Source organism: Cebus imitator, unplaced genomic scaffold, assembly GCF_001604975.1.
Source record: "Cebus imitator isolate Cc_AM_T3 unplaced genomic scaffold, Cebus_imitator-1.0 Scaffold570, whole genome shotgun sequence".
NCBI classification, from domain to species: domain Eukaryota; kingdom Metazoa; phylum Chordata; class Mammalia; order Primates; family Cebidae; genus Cebus; species Cebus imitator.
The window spans coordinates 705,174-713,118 of record NW_016107885.1 but is presented as its reverse complement, the minus strand read 5'-3'; positions in this window follow the sequence as shown (position 1 = coordinate 713,118).

The following is a 7,945-nucleotide window of genomic DNA, read 5'->3' as shown; positions in this document are numbered from 1 at the left end:
TCTCTAAATCTGTTTCAGCTCTAGGTAAGGTTAAATCCTTCTCCCACTATCTGGATTTTCAGGTTTTCCAGTGGGGATGGGTGTTCAGAAGCTGAATTTTTCTCACTCACACTTTGGGAATTAGTTCTTCAGCTGCCTCAGAGTGTTTGCAGTAGCAAGCTACTTCTTCCAAAGGGTCTATGAATTATTTCAGTTTTCCTGATATGTTCCTGTGATGGTTCTTGGAACAAGAGTTGGGTATATTTTTCTTTTTTTTTTTTTACTGTGATGCTAATAAGCATTTATTTTTTTTTTTTTTTTTTTGGGGGGATTTATTTTAATGTATTTAGCTCTTTATTTTTCTTTTTTTTCCCATTTATTTTATTGCATTTTAGGTTTGGGGGTACACGTGAAGAACATGGAAAATTGTTGCATAGGAACACATGTGGCAGTGTGATTTGCTGCCTTCCTCCCCATCACCTACATCTGGCATTTCTCCCCTGCTATCTCTCCCCAGCTTCCCACCCCCCACCGTCCCTCCCCTATTTCCCCCCAACTGACCCCAATGTGTAGTGCTCCCCTCCCTGTGTCCATGTGTTCTCATTGTTCAACACCCGCCTATGAGTGAGAACATGCGGTGCTTGATCTTCTGCTCTTCTGTCAGTTTGCTGAGAATGATGGTTTCCAGGTTCATCCATGTCCCTACAAAGGACCCAAACTCATCGTTTTTGATGGCTGCATAGTATTCCATGGTGTATATGTGCCGCATTTTCTTTATCCAGTCTATCGTCGATGGGCATTTGGGTTGGTTCCAGGTCCTTGCTATTGTAAACAGTGCTGCAATGAACATTCGTGTACACGTGTCCTTATAGTAGAACGATTTGTAATCCTTTGGATATATACCCAGTAATGTGATTGCTGGGTCAAATGGAATTTCTATTTCTATGTCCTTGAGGAATTGCCACACTGTCTTCCACAATGGTTGAACTAATTTACACTCCCACCAACAGTGCAAAAGTGTTCCTGTTTCTCCACATCCTCTCCAGCATCTGCTGTCTCCAGATTTTTTAATGTTCGCCATTCTTACCGGCGTGAGATGGTATCTCAATGTAGTTTTGATTTGCATTTCTCTGATGACCAGTGATGATGAGCATTTTTTCATATGTTTGTTGGCCTCACGTATGTCTTCTTTTGTAAAGTGTCTGTTCATATCCTTTGCCCACTTTTGAATGGGCTTGTTAGTTTTTTTCTTGTAAATCTGCTTTAGTTCTTTGTAAATTTTGGATATCAGCCCTTTGTCATATGGGTAAACTGCAAAAATTTTTTCCCATTCTGTTGGTTGCCGATTCACTCTAATGATTGTTTCTTTTGCTGTGCAGAAGCTGTGGAGTTTGATTAGGTACCATTTGTCTATTTTGGCTTTTGTTGTCAATGCTTTTGGTGTTTTGGTCATGAAGTCCTTGCCTACACCTACGTCCTGAATGGTTTTGCCTAGATTTTCTTCTAGGGTTTTTATGGTGTTAGGTCTTATGTTTAAGTCTTTAATCCATCTGGAGTTAATTTTAGTGTAAGGTGTCAGGAAGGGGTCCAGTTTCTGCTTTCTGCACATGGCTAGCCAGCTTTCCCAACACCATTTATTGAACAGGGAATCCTTTCCCCATTGCTTGTTTTTGTCTGGTTTGTCAAAGATCAGATGGTTGTAGATATGTTGTGTTGCCTCCGAGACCTCTGTTCTGTTCCATTGGTCTATATCTCTGTTTTGGTAACAGTACCATGCTGTTTTGGTACCAGTACCATGCTGTTTTGATTACTGTAGCCTTGTAGTATAGTTTGAAGTCTGGTAGTGTGATGCCCCCTGCTTTGTTCTTTTGTATATCCCATTTTCTTTACTATTTACTCTCTTGGCTTTCAAAATTTTTTCTTTAATACCTGATCCTATTATTCTGTTTGTTTATTTGCTTATTTACAGCTTTATTGAGTCATAATGAACAAATAAAATTATATATACTCAAAGTATACATGATGATTTGACATACATATCCAATATGACATGATTACCACAATAAAGCTTATTAATATATTCATCACTGCGTATAGTTACCATTTTGTGTGGGTGTGACAAGAACACTTAAGATCTACTTATTTCACAAATTTCAAGTCTACAGTACAGTATTATTAACTATAATCAACCACAGGGTACATTAGACCCTCAAAATGTATTCATTTCTGAACTTAAAGTTTGCATCCTTTGACCAACGTGTCTTCAATCCACCTTCCTATGCAGCCTCTGGCAAACAGCATTCTATTCTCAGCTTCTATGAGTTTTACTTTTTTGGATTCCACAAATAAATGATATAATACAGTATTTTTTTCTGTGTCTGGCTTATTTCATTTAGCATAATGTTTCTTCAGATTAATCCATTTTTCACAAATGGCAGGATTTCAAAATTTTAAAATCACTCTTCAAATACATATTGCCAACTTTTTGAAGTTAGTTTACTTGTAAGTACAAAGCCTTTCCTGTAGATCCTAAGCAATCCCTGTAAGGTGTGTTGGGCAAGACAGGCAGCTCTTTTATAGAGGAGTATACCGGGTGTAAAAATATATAAAAAAAGAGAAACTGTAAAATCAATATATTACAAACTGAGGTTTATGGTTCCCGGCTTATTGCTACTTCTTCCTGCCTGCAGACCTTAATTATCAACAAAAGCTATATTTCACCCTGCAAGGAAGTTTTATATCCTGGTGGATATGAGAAGAAAAAGCAGTATTTCAAAACTGAAGAGAAAGAGAACATAATTCTGCTGAACCCTGCTATAGGCATAATAGTGCAAAGAGTAAGGCAAGGGAGGAATGAAATAGACCATTTGATGATGCTGGTGTGGGGAAGTGGTGGAGGGCAAAATCTAAAGGAAGAGAAATATCATGAATACTGTACAACACTCATCCACCACAAAGAACTCAGGCACTCTTCTCTGTAGCTGCCTGGAATGTTATCTGCCAAGGTGCAACTAATTCCCTTCCCAGGAATTGTTCTAGGCTGAGGGATATGCCCTATTCAACATTATGCAGCCTTTTCTTCAGGTGCAGACTACATCCATTGATATGTCCATGTGAAAATACGAAGACCTGGAGTCGTTGCCTCAATTTGAAACATCTCTGAAGTGCTGTCTGAACCTCAGAAGCCCTCATGAAGTTGGATTAGTCCTCTGTTGCAACTTTTCTCTCTTCTTAGTCCTGCTTCTTTTAGTCCCTTTCAGATATTGTTCTCAAGAGAACTCCCCGATAAACTTCCTGCACAAACATCTCTACCACAGAGTCTGTTTCCAGAGGTAACCAGCTTGTAACAGAAAAAGAAATCCAAATGACCGCACTATCAATGTGTCTGTGTAAACTTGTTGCTTTAAACTGTTTAAAGAAGAAAATAAAAATAAAATCAGCAATGCTGAAGTAGATTAAACTCCTACTTTGCGAATTGCAATATTAAACCTACTTATCAGGGAATTTGATTGACAAGATAATTAAATTCGTATTGCCTTTGGTTTGCTAAAATGAAGTTAGAAGACTGAACTAACATATACCTGCTTGCAAAAGTCTTAACACATATCCCTTGATTATTGCTGAGATGAAATTATCTATGTTAAGTATAGTAACTACGTATTACATTGCATTTGGCTTCTGTATTTCTGCTGATTTTAGGCTTTCTCTTCAGTTGGGGTACCCCACAAGAAAGAATTCAATGTCTCCTATTTGAAACAGCATCAGACTAGCAGACAAGAAGCAAGGATTTGAATTTCTTCTACTTGCTATGTGTAGAAACTTCGTCAAGTTTCTTCCCCCGCCCTGGGCCTCAGGTTCTTCATTCACTGAATGTGGAAAAAGGCCTCCAGGGTTCCACGTAGATCTCATATTTTATTATCTTGTTAAGATATTTGTACAATGGCACATCTGTGGAAGATTCCTGAGTGGGATACTGAATTTCTGAGCAAGGTAATAACTGGGGTGAACTTTTACTTTGGCACCAGGCCCACAACACATATATTCTTTTTTTTTTTTTGTCTTTATATATATCTATATCTATCTATCTATCTGTCTATCTATCTATCTGTCTATCATCTATCGATCTATCTATATAAAATTGCATTTTAGGTTCTGGGGTACATGTGAAGAACATGCAGGACTGTTGCATAGGTACATACATGGCAATGTGATTTACTGCCTTCATCCCCATCACCTATATCTGGCATTTCTCCCCATGTTAACCCTCACCAACTCCCTACCCCCCGTTGTCCCTCCCCTAGTTTCCTCCCAACATACCTCAGTGTGTGGTGGTCCCCTACCTGTGTCCATGTGTTCTCATTGTTCAACACCCACCTATGAGTGAGAACATGCAGTATTTGATTTTCTGTTCTTGTGTCTGCTGAGAATGATGGTTTCCAGGTTCATCCATGTCCCTACAAAGGACACAAACTTGTTTTTTATGGCTGCATAGTATTCCATGGTGTAAATGTGCCACATTTTCCCTGTGCAGTCTATCATCAATGGGCATTTGGGTTGATTCCAAGTCTTTGCTATTGCTAACAGTGCTGCAATGAACATTCGTGTGCATGTGTCCTTATAGTAGAACGATTTATAATCCTTTGGATATATACCGACTAATAGGATTGCTGTGTCAAATGAAATTTCTATTTCTAGGTCCTTGAGGAAGCACCACACCGTCTTCCACAATGGTTGAACTAATTTACACTCCCACCAACAATGTAAAAGTGTTCCTATTTCTTTACATCCTTTTCAGCATCTGTGGTCTCCAGATTTTTTAATGATCGCCATTCTAACTGGCATGAGATGGTATCTCAATGTGGTTTTGATTTGCATATCTCTCATTACCAGTGATGAGGAACATTTTTTCATATGTTTTTGGCCTCATATACACCTTCTTTTGAAAACTGTCTGTTCATATCCTTCACCCACTTTTGAATGAGTTTGTTTTTTTCTTCTTAATCTGTTATAGTTCTTTGTATATTCTGGATATAAGTCTTTTGTCACATGGGTAGATTGCAAAAATTTTTTCCCATTCTGTTGGTTGCCATTTCAAACTAATGATTGTTTCTTTTGCTGTGCAGAAGCTCTGGAGTTGAATTAGATCCCATTTGTCTATTTTGGCTTTTGTTGTCAATGCTTTAGGTGTTTTCGTTATGAAGCCCTTGCCTATGCCTATGTCCTGAATGGTTTTGCTTAGGTTTTCTTCAAGGGTTTTTATGGTGTTAGGTCTTATGTTTAAGTCTTTAATCCATCTGGAGTTAATTTTAGAGTAAGGTGTCAGGAAGGGGTCCAGTTTCTGCTTTCTGCACATGGCCAGCCAGTTTTCCCAACACCATTTACTAAACAGGGAATCCTTTCTGCATTGGTTGTTTTTGTCAGGTTTGTCAAAGGTCAGATGGTTGTAGATGTGCGGCGTTGCCTCCAAAGCCTCTGTTTTATTCCATTGGTCTATATCTCTGTTCTGGTACAAGTACCATGCTGTTTTGATTACAGTAGACTTGTAGTATAGTTTGAAGCCTGGTAGCGTGATGCCTCCAGCTTTGCTCTTTTTGCTTAGGATTGACTTGGCTATGGGGGCTCTCTTTTGGTTCCATATGAAGTTTGAAGTGGTTTTTTCCAGTTCTGTGAAGAAGATCCTTTGTAGCTTGATGGGGATAGCATTGAATCTATAAATTACTTTGAGCAGTATGGCCATTTTCACAATATTGATTCTTCCAAACCATGACCATGGAATGTATCTCCATCTGTTTGTGTCCTCTGTTATTTCGTTGACCAGTGATTTGTAGTTCTCTTTGAAGAGGTCCTATACATCCTTTGTTAGTTTTATTCCTAGGTATTTTTTTCTCTTTGTAGCAATTGTGAATGACAGTTCTTTCTTGCTTTGGCTCTCTGTTAGTCTGTTACTGGTGTATAGGAATTCTTGTGATTTTTGCACATTGATTTTGTATCCTGAGACTTTGCTGAAGTTGCTTATTAGATTAAGGAGAGTTTGGGCTGAGACGATGGGGTCTTCTAAATATACAATCATGTTGATTGCAAATAGAAAAAAATTGACTTCCTCCTTTCCTATTTGAATACCCTTTATTTCTTTTTCTTGCCTGATTGCTCTGGCTAGAACTTTCAGTATTATAGTGAATAGGAGTGGTGAGAGAGGTCATCCTTGTCTAGTGCCACATTTCAAAGGGAATGCTTCCCGTTTTTGCCCATTCAGTATGATATTGGCTGTGGGTTTTTCATAAATAGCTTTTATTATTTTGAGATACATTCCATCAATACCTAGTTTATTGAGAGTTTTTAGCAAAAAGTGCTATTGAATTTTATCGAAGACCTTCTCTGAATCAATTGAGATAATCATGTGGTTTTTGTCTTTGGTTCTGTTTATGTGGTGAATTACATTTATAGACTTGGGTATGTTGAACCAGCCTTGCATCCCCATGATGAAGCCTGCTTGTTCGTGATGGGTAAGCTTTTTGATGTGCTGTTGCAATGGGATTGCCAGTGTTTTATTGAAGATTTTTGCATCTATGTTCATCATGGATATTGGCCTGAAGTTTTCTTTTCTTTTTTGTGTCTCTGCCAGGTTTTAGTAATCAGGATGATGTTGTTCTCATAAAATGATTTGGGAAGGATTCCCTCTTTTTGTATTGTTTGGAATAGTTTCAGAAGGAATGGTACCAGCTCCTTTTTGTATGTCTGATAGAATTCGGCTCTGAACCCATCTGGACTTGGGATTTTTTGGTTGGTAGGCTGTTAATTGCTGCCTCAACTTCATCCCTTTTTATTGGTATATTCAGTGTTTCAACTTCTTCCTGGTTAATTTTGGTAGGGTGCAATTGTCCATAAATTTATTTATTTATTCCAGGTTTACTGGTTTATGTGCATAAAGTTGTTTGTAATAATCTCTGATGGTACTTTGTAATTCTGCGGAATCTGTGGTGATATCCCCTTTATTGTTTTTTATTGCATCTATTTGATTATTCTCTTTTCTTTTTTGTTAATCTGGCTACTGGTCTATTTTGTTCATCTTCTCAAAAAACCAGCTCCTGGATTTATTGATTTTTTGAAGTGTTTTTTGCATCTCTGTCTCCTTCATTTCTGTTCTGATGTTAGTTATTTCTTGTCTTCTGCTAGGTTTTGAGTTTTTTAAATCTTGATCCTCTAGCTCTTTCAATTTTGTTGACAGGGTGTCTATTTTAGATCTTCCTTTGTTTCTCATGTGGGCATTTATTGCTATAAATTTCCCTCTATACGCTGCTTTAAGTGTGTCCCAGATATTCTGGTACGTTGTGTATTCGTTCTCTTTGGTTTCAAAGAACATCTTTATTTCTGCCTTCATTTCATTGTTTATCCAGTCAACATTCAAGAGCCAGTTGTTCAGTTTCCGTGAAGTTGTGCTGTTCTGAGTTAGTTTCTTAATCCTGAGCTCTAATGCGATTGTACTGTGGTCTGAGAGACTGTTATGATTTCCGTTCTTTTGCATTTGCTGAGGAGTGATTTACTTCCACTTATGTGGTCAATTTTAGAGTAGGTGTGATGTGGTGCTGAGAAGAATGTATATCATGCAGATTTCAGGTATAGAGTTCTATAAATGTCTATTAGGTTTTCTTGGTCCAGGACTGAGTTCAAGTCCTACATATCCTTGTTAATTTTTTGTCTTGTTGATCTATCTAATATTGACAGTGTAGTGTTAAAGTCTCCCATTATTATTGTGTGGGAGTCTAAGTCTTTTTGTAGGTCATTAAGAACTTGTTTTATGTATCTGGGTGATCTTGTATTGGGCGTGTATATATTTAGGATCATTAGCTCTTCTTGTTGCATTGATTTTTTTATCATTATGTAATGCCCTTGTCTCTTTTGATCTTTGTTGGTTTAAAGTCTATTTTATCAGAGACTAGGATTGCAACTCCTGCTTTTTTTTTTTTTT